Source organism: Aulonocara stuartgranti (assembly GCF_965226115.1).
Source record: "Aulonocara stuartgranti genome assembly, chromosome: 16".
Lineage (NCBI taxonomy): Eukaryota > Metazoa > Chordata > Actinopteri > Cichliformes > Cichlidae > Aulonocara > Aulonocara stuartgranti.
This window is the reverse complement of record NC_138952.1, coordinates 34,879,245-34,894,977: the sequence shown is the minus strand read 5'-3', so window position 1 is coordinate 34,894,977 and position 15,733 is coordinate 34,879,245. Positions and strand designations below refer to the sequence as shown.

At 38.7% G+C, this 15,733-nt stretch overlaps 2 long non-coding RNA genes across 2 annotated transcripts; both read left to right on the top strand.

The window, feature by feature from the left end:
- The first annotated feature begins 10,424 nt into the window (after positions 1-10,424).
- On the top strand, positions 10,425-11,211 carry LOC309691055. The gene is made up of 2 exons (XR_014271873.1): positions 10,425-10,560; positions 10,690-11,211. It is a non-coding gene; the product is annotated as an uncharacterized lncRNA (long non-coding RNA).
- A 599-nt stretch (positions 11,212-11,810) lies between these two features.
- On the top strand, positions 11,811-14,091 carry LOC309691316. Its single transcript, XR_014271952.1, has 3 exons — positions 11,811-11,878; positions 12,375-12,418; positions 13,488-14,091. It is a non-coding gene; the product is annotated as an uncharacterized lncRNA (long non-coding RNA).
- The last annotated feature ends 1,642 nt before the right edge of the window (positions 14,092-15,733 follow it).

The following is a 15,733-nucleotide window of genomic DNA, read 5'->3' as shown; positions in this document are numbered from 1 at the left end:
AAAGTTGGCCTCTGTGCTTTTTCAGTGTTAGAAAGACTCTTTCTTGCACTGAGGTCTGCTTATTGTTAATATATTGTACTTGTTTTTATACCTTTTAATGTCAAAGTTGGCCTCTGTGCTTTTTCCGTGTTGGAAAGGCTCTTTCTTGCACTGAGGTCTGCTTATTGTAAATATCTTGTACTTGTTTGAACACCTTTTCATGTCAAAGTTGGCCTCTGAGCTTATCAGTGTTGGAAAGACTCTTTCTTGCACTGAGGTCTGCTTATTGTAAATATCTTGTACTTGTTTGAACACCTTTTCATGTCAAAGTTGGCCTCTGAGCTTATCAGTGTTGGACAGACTCTTTCTTGCACTGAGGTCTGTTTATTGTAAATATCTTGTACTTGTTTTTACACCTTTTCATGTCAAAGTTGGCCTCTGAGCTTATCAGTGTTGGACAGACTCTTTCTTGCACTGAGGTCTGTTTATTGTAAATATCTTGTACTTGTTTTTACACCTTTTCATGTCAAAGTTGGCCTCTGAGCTTATCAGTGTTGGACAGACTCTTTCTTGCACTGAGGTCTGTTTATTGTAAATATCTTGTACTTGTTTTTACACCTTTTCATGTCAAAGTTGGCCTCTGTGCTTGTCAGTGTTGGAACGACTCTTTCTTGCACTGAGGTCTGCTTATTGTAAATATCTTGTACTTGTTTGAACACCTTTTCATGTCAAAGTTGGCCTCTGAGCTTATCAGTGTTGGAACGACTCTTTCTTGCACTGAGGTCTGCTTATTGTAAATATCTTGTACTTGTTTTTACACCTTTTCATGTCAAAGTTGGCATCTGTGCTTTTTCCGTGTTGGAAAGACTCTTTCTTGCACTGAGGGCTGCTTATTGTAAATATCTTGTACTTGTTTGAACACCTTTTCATGTCAAAGTTGGCATCTGTGCTTTTTCCGTGTTGGAAAGACTCTTTCTTGCACTGAGGGCTGCTTATTGTAAATATCTTGTACTTGTTTGAAGACCTTTTAATGTTAAAGTTGGCCTCTGTGCTTTTTCAGTGTTGAAAAGACTCTTTCTTGCACTGAGGTCTGCTTATTGTAAATATCTTGTACTTGTTTTTACACCTTTTCATGTCAAAGTTGGCGTCTGTGCTTTTTCAGTGTTAGAAAGACTCTTTCTTGCACTGAGGTCTGCTTATTGTTAATATCTTGTACTTGTTTTTATACCTTTTAATGTCAAAGTTGGCCTCTGTGCTTTTTCCGTGTTAGAAAGGCTCTTTCTTGCACTGAGGTCTGCTTATTGTAAATATCTTGTACTTGTTTTTACACCTTTTCATGTCAAAGTTGGCCTCTGTGCTTATCAGTGTTGGAACGACTCTTTCTTGCACTGAGGTCTGCTTATTGTAAATATCTTATACTTGTTTGAACACCTTTTCATGTCAAAGTTGGCCTCTGAGCTTATCAGTGTTGGAAAGACTCTTTCTTGCACTGAGGTCTGCTTATTGTAAATATCTTGTACTTGTTTTTACACCTTTTCATGTCAAAGTTGGCCTCTGTGCTTTTTCAGTGTTGGAAAGACTCTTTCTTGCACTGAGGTCTGCTTATTGTAAATATCTTGTACTTGATTTTACACCTTTTAATGTCAAAGTTGGCCTCTGTGCTTATCAGTGTTAGAAAGACTCTTTCTTGCACTGAGGTCTGCTTATTGTAAATATCTTGTACTTGATTTTTACACCTTTTCATGTCAAAGTTGGCCTCTGTGCTTTTTCAGTGTTGAAAAGACTCTTTCTTGCACTGAGCTCTGCTTATTGTAAATATCTTGTACTTGTTTTTACACCTTTTAATGTCAAAGTTGGCCTCTGTGCTTATCAGTGTTGGAAAGACTCTTTCTTGCACTGAGGTCTGCTTATTGTTAATACATTGTACTTGTTTGAACACCTTTTAATGTTAAAGTTGGCCTCTGTGCTTTTTCAGTGTTGGAAAGACTCTTTCTTGCACTGAGGTCTGCTTATTGTTAATACATTGTACTTGTTTGAACACCTTTTAATGTTAAAGTTGGCCTCTGTGCTTTTTCAGTGTTGGAAAGACTCTTTCTTGCACTGAGGGCTGCTTATTGTAAATATCTTGTACTTGTTTGAACACCTTTTAATGTCAAAGTTGGCCTCTGTGCTTATCAGTGTTAGAAAGACTCTTTCTTGCACTGAGGTCTGCTTATTGTTAATACATTGTACTTGTTTGAACACCTTTTAATGTTAAAGTTGGCCTCTGTGCTTTTTCAGTGTTGGAAAGGCTCTTTCTTGCACTGAGGTCTGCTTATTGTAAATATCTTGTACTTGTTTGAACACCTTTTAATGTCAAAGTTGGCCTCTGTGCTTTTTCAGTTTTAGAAAGACTCTTTCTTGCACTGAGGGCTGCTTATTGTTAATATATTGTACTTGTTTTTATACCTTTTAATGTCAAAGTTGGCCTCTGTGTTTTTTCCGTGTTGGAAAGGCTCTTTCTTGCACTGAGGTCTGCTTATTGTAAATATCTTATACTTGTTTGAACACCTTTTCATGTCAAAGTTGGACTCAGTGCTTGTCAGTGTTGGAAAGACACGTTTTTGCACTGAGGTCTGCTTATTGTTAATACATTGTACTTGTTTGAACACCTTTTAATGTCAAAGTTGGCCTCTGTGCTTATCAGTGATGGAAAGACTCTTTCTTGCACTGAGGTCTGCTTATTGTAAATATCTTGTACTTGTTTTTACACCTTTTCATGTCAAAGTTGGCCTCTGTGCTTTTTCAGTGTTGGAAAGACTCTTTCTTGCACTGAGGTCTGCTTATTGTAAATATCTTGTACTTGTTTGAACACCTTTTAATGTCAAAGTTGGCCTCTGTGCTTATCAGTGTTGGAACGACTCTTTCTTGCACTGAGGTCTGCTTATTGTAAATATCTTGTACTTGTTTGAACACCTTTTCATGTCAAAGTTGGCGTCTGTGCTTTTTCAGTGTTAGAAAGACTCTTTCTTGCACTGAGGTCTGCTTATTGTAAATATCTTGTACTTGTTTTTATACCTTTTAATGTCAAAGTTGGCCTCTGTGCTTTTTCAGTGTTAGAAAGACTCTTTCTTGCACTGAGGTCTGCTTATTGTTAATATATTGTACTTGTTTTTATACCTTTTAATGTCAAAGTTGGCCTCTGTGCTTTTTCAGTGTTGGAAAGACTCTTTCTTGCACTGAGGTCTGCTTATTGTAAATATCTTGTACTTGTTTTTACACCTTTTCATGTCAAAGTTGGCCTCTGTGCTTATCAGTGTTGGAAAGACTCTTTCTTGCACTGAGGTCTGCTTATTGTAAATATCTTGTACTTGTTTTTACACCTTTTCATGTCAAAGTTGGCCTCTGTGCTTATCAGTGTTGGAAAGACTCTTTCTTGCACTGAGGTCTGCTTATTGTAAATATCTTGTACTTGTTTGAACACCTTTTAATGTCAAAGTTGGCCTCTGTGCTTTTCAGTGTTGGAAAGACTCTTTCTTGCACTGAGGTCTGCTTATTGTAAATATCTTGTACTTGTTTTTACACCTTTTCATGTCAAAGTTGGCCTCTGTGCTTTTCAGTGTTGGAAAGACTCTTTCTTGCACTGAGGTCTGCTTATTGTAAATATCTTGTACTTGTTTGAACACCTTTTAATGTCAAAGTTGGCCTCTGTGCTTATCAGTGTTAGAAAGACTCTTTTTTGCACTGAGGTCTGCTTATTGTTAATATATTGTACTTGTTTTTACACCTTTTAATGTCAAAGTTGGCCTCTGTGCTTTTTCCGTGTTGGAAAGGCTCTTTCTTGCACTGAGGTCTGCTTATTGTAAATATCTTGTACTTGTTTGAATACCTTTTCATGTCAAAGTTGGCCTCTGTGCTTATCAGTGTTAGAAAGACTCTTTCTTGCACTGAGGTCTGCTTATTGTTAATACATTGTACTTGTTTGAACACCTTTTAATGTTAAAGTTGGCCTCTGTGCTTTTTCAGTGTTGGAAAGACTCTTTTTTGCACTGAGGTCTGCTTATTGTTAATATATTGTACTTGTTTTTATACCTTTTAATGTCAAAGTTGGCCTCTGTGCTTTTTCCGTGTTGGAAAGGCTCTTTCTTGCACTGAGGTCTGCTTATTGTAAATATCTTGTACTTGTTTGAAGAGCTTTTAATGTCAAAGTTGGCCTCTGTGCTTTTTCAGTGTTAGAAAGACTCTTTCTTGCACTGAGGTCTGCTTATTGTTAATATATTGTACTTGTTTTTATACCTTTTAATGTCAAAGTTGGCCTCTGTGTTTTTTCCGTGTTGGAAAGGCTCTTTCTTGCACTGAGGTCTGCTTATTGTAAATATCTTATACTTGTTTGAACACCTTTTCATGTCAAAGTTGGACTCAGTGCTTGTCAGTGTTGGAAAGACACGTTTTTGCACTGAGGTCTGCTTATTGTGAATATCTTCTACTTGTTTGAACACCTTTTAATGTCAAAGTTGGCCTCTGTGCTTATCAGTGATGGAAAGACTCTTTCTTGCACTGAGGTCTGCTTATTGTAAATATCTTGTACTTGTTTTTACACCTTTTCATGTCAAAGTTGGCCTCTGTGCTTTTTCAGTGTTGGAAAGACTCTTTCTTGCACTGAGGTCTGCTTATTGTAAATATCTTGTACTTGTTTTTATACCTTTTAATGTCAAAGTTGGCCTCTGTGCTTTTTCAGTGTTAGAAAGACTCTTTCTTGCACTGAGGTCTGCTTATTGTTAATATATTGTACTTGTTTTTATACCTTTTAATGTCAAAGTTGGCCTCTGTGCTTTTTCAGTGTTGGAAAGACTCTTTCTTGCACTGAGGTCTGCTTATTGTAAATATCTTGTACTTGTTTTTACACCTTTTAATGTCAAAGTTGGCCTCTGTGCTTTTTCAGTGTTGGAAAGACTCTTTCTTGCACTGAGGTCTGCTTATTGTAAATATCTTGTACTTGTTTTTACACCTTTTCATGTCAAAGTTGGCCTCTGTGCTTATCAGTGTTGGAAAGACTCTTTCTTGCACTGAGGTCTGCTTATTGTAAATATCTTGTACTTGTTTGAACACCTTTTAATGTCAAAGTTGGCCTCTGTGCTTTTCAGTGTTGGAAAGACTCTTTCTTGCACTGAGGTCTGCTTATTGTAAATATCTTGTACTTGTATTTACACCTTTTCATGTCAAAGTTGGCCTCTGTGCTTTTTCAGTGTTAGAAAGACTCTTTCTTGCACTGAGGTCTGCTTATTGTAAATATCTTGTACTTGTTTTTACACCTTTTCATGTCAAAGTTGGCCTCTGTGCTTTTCAGTGTTGGAAAGACTCTTTCTTGCACTGAGGTCTGCTTATTGTAAATATCTTGTACTTGTTTGAACACCTTTTAATGTCAAAGTTGGCCTCTGTGCTTATCAGTGTTAGAAAGACTCTTTTTTGCACTGAGGTCTGCTTATTGTTAATATATTGTACTTGTTTTTATACCTTTTAATGTCAAAGTTGGCCTCTGTGCTTTTTCCGTGTTGGAAAGGCTCTTTCTTGCACTGAGGTCTGCTTATTGTAAATATCTTATACTTGTTTGAATACCTTTTCATGTCAAAGTTGGCCTCTGTGCTTTTTCAGTGTTGGAAAGACTCTTTCTTGCACTGAGGTCTGCTTATTGTAAATATCTTGTACTTGTTTGAACACCTTTTAATGTCAAAGTTGGCCTCTGTGCTTATCAGTGTTAGAAAGACTCTTTCTTGCACTGAGGTCTGCTTATTGTAAATATCTTGTACTTGTTTTTATACCTTTTAATGTCAAAGTTGGCCTCTGTGCTTTTTCCGTGTTGGAAAGGCTCTTTCTTGCACTGAGGTCTGCTTATTGTAAATATCTTCTACTTGTTTGAACACCTTTTAATGTCAAAGTTGGCCTCTGTGCTTGTCAGTGTTGGAAAGACACGTTTTTGCACTGAGGTCTGCTTATTGTAAATATCTTGTACTTGTTTGAACACCTTTTAATGTCAAAGTTGGCCTCTGTGCTTTTTCAGTGTTGGAAAGACTCTTTCTTGCACTGAGGTCTGCTTATTGTAAATATCTTGTACTTGTTTTTACACCTTTTCATGTCAAAGTTGGCCTCTGTGCTTTTTCAGTGTTGGAAAGACTCTTTCTTGCACTGAGGGCTGCTTATTGTAAATATCTTGTACTTGTTTGAACACCTTTTAATGTCAAAGTTGGCCTCTGTGCTTATCAGTGTTGGAAAGACTCTTTCTTGCACTGAGGTCTGCTTATTGTAAATATCTTGTACTTGTTTGAACACCTTTTAATGTCAAAGTTGGCCTCTGTGCTTTTTCAGTGTTGGAAAGACTCTTTCTTGCACTGAGGTCTGCTTATTGTTAATATCTTGTACTTGTTTTTACACCTTTTCATGTCAATGTTGGCCTCTGAGCTTATCAGTGATGGAAAGACTCTTTCTTGCACTGAGGTCTGCTTATTGTTAATATCTTGTACTTGTTTTTACACCTTTTCATGTCAATGTTGGCCTCTGAGCTTATCAGTGATGGAAAGACTCTTTCTTGCACTGAGGTCTGCTTATTGTAAATATCTTGTACTTGTTTGAACACCTTTTCATGTCAAAGTTGGCCTCTGTGCTTCTGCAGTGTTAGAAAGACTCTTTCTTGCACTGAGGTCTGCTTATTGTAAATATCTTGTACTTGTTTTTACACCTTTTCATGTCAAAGTTGGCCTCTGTGCTTTTCAGTGTTGGAAAGACTCTTTCTTGCACTGAGGTCTGCTTATTGTAAATATCTTGTACTTGTTTGAACACCTTTTAATGTCAAAGTTGGCCTCTGTGCTTATCAGTGTTAGAAAGACTCTTTTTTGCACTGAGGTCTGCTTATTGTTAATATATTGTACTTGTTTTTATACCTTTTAATGTCAAAGTTGGCCTCTGTGCTTTTTCCGTGTTGGAAAGGCTCTTTCTTGCACTGAGGTCTGCTTATTGTAAATATCTTATACTTGTTTGAACACCTTTTCATGTCAAAGTTGGCCTCTGTGCTTTTTCAGTGTTGGAAAGACTCTTTCTTGCACTGAGGTCTGCTTATTGTAAATATCTTATACTTGTTTGAACACCTTTTCATGTCAAAGTTGGCCTCTGTGCTTTTTCAGTGTTGGAAAGACTCTTTCTTGCACTGAGGTCTGCTTATTGTAAATATCTTCTACTTGTTTGAACACCTTTTAATGTCAAAGTTGGCCTCTGTGCTTGTCAGTGTTGGAAAGACACGTTTTTGCACTGAGGGCTGCTTATTGTAAATATCTTGTACTTGTTTGAACACCTTTTAATGTCAAAGTTGGCCTCTGTGCTTTTTCAGTGTTGGAAAGACTCTTTCTTGCACTGAGGTCTGCTTATTGTAAATATCTTGTACTTGTTTTTACACCTTTTCATGTCAAAGTTGGCCTCTGTGCTTGTCAGTGTTGGAAAGACACGTTTTTGCACTGAGGTCTGCTTATTGTAAATATCTTGTACTTGTTTGAACACCTTTTAATGTCAAAGTTGGCCTCTGTGCTTTTTCAGTGTTGGAAAGACTCTTTCTTGCACTGAGGTCTGCTTATTGTAAATATCTTGTACTTGTTTTTACACCTTTTCATGTCAAAGTTGGCCTCTGTGCTTTTTCAGTGTTGGAAAGACTCTTTCTTGCACTGAGGTCTGCTTATTGTAAATATCTTGTACTTGTTTGAAGACCTTTTAATGTTAAAGTTGGCCTCTGTGCTTTTTCAGTGTTGGAAAGACTCTTTCTTGCACTGAGGTCTGCTTATTGTAAATATCTTGTACTTGTTTGAACACCTTTTAATGTCAAAGTTGGCCTCTGTGCTTATCAGTGTTGGAAAGACTCTTTCTTGCACTGAGGTCTGCTTGTTAAATAAAAAAGTGTAAAATTAAATTTCAATAAACTAACCATAATGCCAGCTCATATGCTCTTAACGCTGCATCTCTAACTCTTTTACAGGATTTGCAGTCTTCTGATTCCTGATGAGTTCCGTAAGTGACAAGCTTACTGACTGTGTTTACTCTTCTGTGTATTAGGTATTAGGAGTAGGTATGGGTGCAGGGGAAGGCTGTGTCCTGGCTGACTCTATTCATGAAAAATATAATCTGTGTTACAACAAGATTGAAATTGAGACTCAGCATTGTTTCCCAATTTTCCAAACCCATATGAACTGTAGCCTCAGCTTTCTGTGCTTAGCTGACAGGAGGGATAGCAGAACAGATGTGTTATAAAATTTTGAGCAATGTCCTTGTACAATATTTAAGCTGCTTGTAAAGTGAAGAAAGTAGACACTTTAATCAGCCCACTCCTACAACCTGAAATGTGTGAAAGTCTAAATATTTATCAGAGGGGCTCACTAAAGATGATTTCAACAGGACAAAACTGCTTAAACTACTTCAATCTCCCACTGTGACCACTGGTGCAGGGCAGGATGAGGGTTTGAAGGTCAGTTCCTGCTATTGCAGCATCACTGAGTGTCTATCTTAAGATAAACATCATTTATTTTTGAGGTCGGTTTTGATCAAGAACATAAGTATAGCCTGCATGAAACAACCAGAGCAGGAGGTTCAATCAAGAACACATATGACATATGACACATATCTGCTTGACACGAAAGCAGTGCACACTGAACTCAGGTAACATTTGTTATTAGAGGAGGTCAAAAAGTGTGTCAGTGAGAAATATCCATCAAAAGCATGATTTACACTAGCTGCAGCTCACAGTCAGCAACTCATCAGTTTTGTTGTTCAAACCAAACAAGAATTTTTCACATCATGTTGTCCTGCAGGAACTCACCAGATCACCTCTCCAGCACTTTGATCCCAAGACAGGAATACAATATGCAGAGTTAGTTTAATTGATTGGAATTCAGCTGTCATCTTCAGAGTGTTTCATTTGATAAAGTTAAGAACGAGAAATCAAGTGGTCAGAGCTATCATGGTGATATTCAGGGTCAGATTCTGTGCTAGTGCAAAACCTTCTTTTGGCCTGAAAAAGCTACTGTGGGGTTTACAACAGAGGAGCAATTGAAAGCCTGCAGGTCAAATTAGCGTCAGGATGCATTTGCAAAAATGTTTCGTGTGAGTAGAAAGTTCTCTGGGTGATCCAACCGTGCGTTAGTTGATATACAAACATGCAATGAGAACATTTCAGTAATTAGCTGTTAAGTGTCACCCAAACATGAGGAGGCCAGTGAAGGAGCCAGTGACGGTTTAACAAAAAGAATACAGTGTGAGTGCAGGTTTACATGTTTCTCTCTGAGAAAAAGAGACGTCGATGTGTTTCTATTAGTGTGAAATCCTTTTTAGAAATTAGGCACTGTGTGAGGTCATTTAGTAAGAGTCAGTGAATCTTTCACAGTTGTAAAACACATAAAAAGAAACAACATAAGTAACGTATGTTTTTTCCCGAGGGTGGTGGGGTAGGACTTCATGTGTGGGTGACTGAGAATGTCCATTTTATTAGATATGTTGTTGTAACTGTTTCAAAGTCAGTAATGCATGAATCTGCAATGATTTTTCTTCCTTAAAAGAGGACTGTGTACAGTGTCCATTTGTGTCTGTCTCCACGTTGGGTGATTGTGGAGTATGAATATGTGTGCATGAGGGTGGGAATGCCCGTTGGTGGCTGCGTGCGCCTGTTCGACTGTGTCTGTATGTCAGGTCGGTTACACTCCACGTCTCTGGGAACATCTCAGGCCCTCCAAGGTATGGAGGCCTATCTCGATTCACCACACTCCTTGCCGTTAGTTGATGCCCTCAGGCGTCGGTGTGTTGGTGGTTCTGGTGTCCGGGGCTGGGCGCTCAGGTATGTACCGGCTCACTCCCAGTGACTGCTTGGCGAGGTCTGGCACCCGTGGCTCCGTCAGGCCACTTCCGGGGGGTGGGGGGCTCTCAGTCCTCTGGCCTCTGGGCCTGTGGCTCAGGTCACTCTGCCACAGCTGTCTGCCGGCAGAGCCCACAGCCACATCACGGGCCCCCTGTGGCTTCTGCTCCGTGGCTGCTGGGTGACCTCTAATCTGGGGCTCTCCTCAGCGCTTCCCAGGAGGGTGGCATGGCTGCAACTCCGATGGTCCTCCTTGGGCTCTCACATTCTGGGGGCCTCTGGGTGTCTGGGGCCTGGATTTCCTCCATGCCTGCTACATGCACTGGGGGACAGACTATGGCTCCCTGTTAAAAGTAGAATGGGAGGCAGAGTCTTCAGTTTTATCTTTTGTCCTGTCTTCCTCTGCTCATCCCAACAGGTTGTGGCAGATGGCTGTCCCTTCCTCAGCCTGGTGCTACTGGAGGATTCTTTCTTTTAAAATGGAGTTTTTCCTTCCCACTGTTGTCAAAGCGCATGCTCATCAGAAATCATATGATTATTGGGTTTTTTCTGTATTTTTCAAAGATCCACATCAAAAAGAGCAGGTTAAAGTGGTTCTGGCATCTGACAAGGATTCCTCCTGGACGTCTCCCAGGTGAGGTGTACTGGACGAGCTCCCACCAGGAGGAGGCCCTGAATCAGACCCAAGACATGATGGAGTTCCCCTAGATAAGCTGGAGGAGGTGGGTGTGGAAAAGGAGGTCTGGAGTTCTCTGCTTAGGCTGCTGCCCCCACAACCCGGCCACAGATAAGTGAAATAAGTAGATCAAATATAACTTGGTGTTCTAAAGAATATTGTTGTTTCCTTGCAGGACACCAGGAGAGATGAGCCCTCCATCACAGATGGTGTGGTCACCTGCAGGTTCAAGGTCATTGCATCTTCAGCCCACATCTACTGCCACTGTACTTAAGGGAAGTTGGGACAATGTTAAAGACTTTCTTCAGACAATTGCATTTGGATGAGCTAAATTCATGACAGGCACTCAAGCAGTAATGCCTCGACTGACAAACGAACATACCAAGCTTCTGTGTTGTTTGAGCCAGAGACTGCACTTGTGGATGAACAATAAAAACATTTTATATTTATTATATTAGTAATGTAACTTGCAATAAAAAGTTATGGGAAGCTTAAACTTAGTTTCAGAATAATTAAATCTGAGACTTTGTTTCATTGAAAAGTTATTAAAGTTTTAAAGTGTGTGACAAATAAAATAATAAATTATTAAGTAACACCAGCTACAATATTGGAAATATGTGTGTTGTTCAGCAGAACAGTGTCCAGTATGTTGGCTGAAATGCTTTAAATTTGAAAATAAAAGTTGGGCTGATTTTAACGCATTACAAGGAGTGTTTTAATTATTATTTTCTAAATAAGCAGTGTTTATATTACGTGTAATGAAATAAGTTCAAGGATAATAAAAGGTAATGAGATTTAATTGCATTCAACTTATGTGCAGCAAAACTAAAAATAAGTTACGGAAGTGTTCAAATAATATGTGTGCTTTTAAAAATGCTCGTCTATTTAAAGACTACACAATCTGTGTTAATTCTAATTATACCACAATCCCTTGCCTGTTGTGTTAAATATACATAAACAGTATGTGTTATCAGATGAAAGTACAAAACTCTCAAGAACCCCCCTCCTAAATTTCAGGTGGCATTTTAAAAACATGCCATGACATAACACACAGCTGCTATAATCATTCAGTGAGGTCAAATGTCAATTATAGTTATAGGTTCTTGCTATATGTTATAACATAAACACAGCACAGTTGTAAGAATAATAGTTTCTAGGTTCTAAGGCTTTTTGTCAGTTTAATAGTGAGCTTTACGAGACTCATTTTCGTGCCAAAGGCTCGCACAGGCCTAAGTTCCCTTATGACAACTAGAGCTGGAAACAAGACCTCAAGCGATCCTAAGGCTAATTAATTAGCACGGCTAGCATTTAAAAAACATCTGTTAAATGTTGTCATTGCTAGCATATACCTGTATTACAGCATGGTAAGTAGCGAGAACGCAAAGTTTTTGTTACCTTTGAAAAGAAAAATGTGAAGCTATAATATTAGCATGAGCTATGCTAATGTTATTCACTGAAACAAACATCTCAGGTACTGACTTACTGCTTTCTAATATCTGTGTTTATTTCTGGATATACCTACATGGTTATTAGACATCCCACATAAAGGGTGACAAAGGCAGTAACTATAAATGACCATAACTTTACTGTAAATTACACTGATGGGCTCAGTTCATATAGTTATATCACGTGCACACGCATGTTAGCAACCGTAACCATGCAGGCTGTTGGTATATGAATGCTGCGCAAGGTTCCAGCTGTTCCTTTACACTTGCTCTTGGATTTGTCTTGACCTGCTCCAAGCTCAGCTTGTGGAAAGATAACTTTTGGAGAATATTTCTACAGAAAGCGGATTTTACTACAAAGCAACAACAACTACTGCATCTTTGGATCTTTTGTACTTGTGTTTCATCATAACAGCAAAGCTTGAAGATCGTGGACCCCGACTCGTCGACAGCCACCAGGTACATTTCAAAATTTCTTCAATTATTTCAAGAATCACTAGATGACTATAGTAATTTTACAGGTTCCAGTGTGAATATCACGTTTTAATGTGATCAAAATAAGTGTGTTCTAAGACTTTTCCTGGCAAATCGCTTTTATGCTTTAAATTTTCCAGGAGAGGTGTAGAATTTATTACCGACTGGTGTATGAATGTGAAAAAAGGTTTTACTTTGATTTGAAGCCTTCAAATTTGACACTTTTTTCCAATGAAATGGTTAAAATTAGCTTAAAATTCGTAAAATGCCCCCCTCCCCAAATATACATATGTATATGTGTATATCGGTTTCTATGGTAACAGCATCTCCTCACAATGTTAGGACATATAGGAGTAAACACACCAGGTCCCCTGTAGGTCCTGACATCATTTTCTTCTCAAAGGCTTCATTTGAATAAACTATAACTTTTTCCCAGCTACATATGCGATGATAAATAAAATAAAATGAAATAATATAAAAAAGAATATTAAAACATCAATCATAGTCAAAAATAATCATAAAGTCAAACTGTTACAAAAATGTGTTTTATTTTTAAAATTGTGTGTGGAGTTCTACTGCCTTTTTTGCATTAGCAATATTTAGGACATGGAATTGGTACATGGGGAGATTAAATGTTTCGTTATATTTTACATCGTTAATGAAAGAATTAAAAAATATATGAGAATGAGCTGCTAAATTATTTATGGATTTTCTGCAGTATGCTATTCATGTCCAGTTCTTTACAAATCAGTACCTATTATCCATGACCTAGTCCAACGTAGTGTTTGCATAAAGGTTTAAAAAGAACAAATAAACAAAATGAATGTATACAAAATACAATACTGTTACCTTAAAAGTGTAGTGTGCACAGAGTGAGCTGCCTTGGCAGAGATTTGGATGCTTCACTTAATGATTGTGGACATAGTTGAAATCTTGTTTTCTTCTCACATGAACAAGTAAAGTGTCATTCAGTCTGATATGAATGTAGCCTGTAGCTTTAGCACTGGGTGCTTACTACATTCCTACTGTTATTTTAAACTTTGTTTCCTTACAGGCTGTCTTGACTACATTGTTGAACGTCCCAAGAACGAGACCTTTCTGAAGTCATCAGGATCCTTGATGACAGTCTCCTGAGCGCCATCTCTTCTGATGAAGCGTGGGACACTGATACCGTGCGTGTCAGTAAAGGTGAGTACATCGCCCTCTCATCCTCCCCCTCTTCTCATGAAGAACTGGATGCTGATGCGTGTCAGTGAAGTGGAAGGTGAGTACCCCCTCCCCACCTTGCTTTCTTGCACTGAGGTCTGCTTATTGTAAATATCTTGTACTTGTTTTTACACCTTTTAATGTCAAAGTTGGCCTCTGTGCTTTTTCAGTGTTGGAAAGACTCTTTCTTGCACTGAGGTCTGCTTATTGTAAATATCTTGTACTTGTATTTACACCTTTTAATGTCAAAGTTGGCCTCTGTGCTTATCAGTGTTGGAAAGACACTTTCTTGCACTGAGGTCTGCTTATTGTAAATATCTTGTACTTGTTTGAACACCTTTTCATGTCAAAGTTGGCCTTTGTGCTTTTTCAGTGTTGGAAAGACTCTTTCTTGCACTGAGGTCTGCTTATTGTAAATATCTTGTACTTGTTTGAACACCTTTTCATGTCAAAGTTGGCCTTTGTGCTTTTTCAGTGTTGGAAAGACTCTTTCTTGCACTGAGGTCTGCTTATTGTAAATATATTGTACTTGTTTGAAGACCTTTTAATGTCAAAGTTGGCCTCTGTGCTTTTTCAGTGTTGGAAAGACTCTTTCTTGCACTGAGGTCTGCTTATTGTAAATATCTTGTACTTGTTTTTACACCTTTTAATGTCAAAGTTGGCCTCTGTGCTTTTTCAGTGTTGGAAAGACTCTTTCTTGCACTGAGGTCTGCTTATTGTAAATATCTTGTACTTGTTTTTACACCTTTTCATGTCAAAGTTGGCCTCTGTGCTTATCAGTGTTAGAAAGACTCTTTCTTGAACCGAGGTCTGCTTATTGCAAATATCTTGTACTTGTTTTTACACCTTTGAATTTCAAAGTTGGCCTTTGTGCTTTTTCATTGGTGGAAAGACTCTTTCTTGCACTGAGGTCTGCTTATTGTAAATATATTGTGTTAACTTGTTATTTTCTGTTTTATCGCGAGAGTACTGTTGCCCGCGAAGGGTTGTTGTTGTTGTCCGTATGAAAAATGGCGGAATGAATAAAGCGCTGTGAATGAGAGTACGACGTCGTGTCTTTTGAGTTAACATTGGTAGCAGAGGATGGTTTCCAATTACAAAGTACCACCAAAGCTTGATGAAGCCAGGCCATACGAATGCTGGAAGAATGAAGTCAACATCTGGAGACGAGTTACGGAGCTGGATAAAAAGAAACAGGCACTCGCGGTGGTGCTGGGCCTTGAGGGAAGAGCCAGAGAAACGGCCATGGAGATACCCGCAGAAGATTTGGACAAAGATTACGGTATGGAAATACTGCTTGCAAAACTTGACGCGGTGTTTCAGAGAGAAGAGAAAGACCGCGCTTATGAAGCCTACTCGTGTTTTGACTCCATTGCAAAGAACCACAGCGTGTCCATGGCAGACTACATTATAGACTTTGAACAGCGTTATAACCGGATGAAAAAGTGGAGGAGTGTAACATTACTTTGTACACTAAAGCCTCAATGACAGACGCTGAAATTTTCCTGACTGAGGCACTGGGGTCAACCATTATTGATACTGCATGTACACGTACAGTTTGTGGTCAGAAGTGGCTAGATAGTTACATGCGTGACCTCAGCCAAGGCCAAGTAAACAAGCTGTTGCAATCAGAAACCCCCAGCTCCAGACCATTTCGCTTTGGGGATGGTATTGTAGTGTATTCCAGCAGAAAAGTGAAACTTCCAGCCAAAATTGGACAAACAAAATGTGACATTGAAAGTGAAGTAGTTCCTGTTGACATTCCACTACTACTGAGCAAAACGTCTCTCAAGAAAGCAGGGACTGTTCTAGACATGGAGAATGACAGTGTTGTCATGTTCAAGCAGCCTGTTCCTCTAGAGCTCACTAGTTCGGGACACTATTGCGTGGACATTAGAGATGAAAATACTACAGAAAGTTGCAATGAAAATGAAGTTCTCATGGTAACTGCTGAAATGTCTATAAAAGAGAAACAGAAAGTCCTTGTGAAACTTCATAAGCAGTTTGGTCATGCATCTGCAGAGAGGTTATTGAGGCTCATCCAAAGCTCTGACAATACAGATAAACAATGTGCAGTTATTCTACAAGAGATAG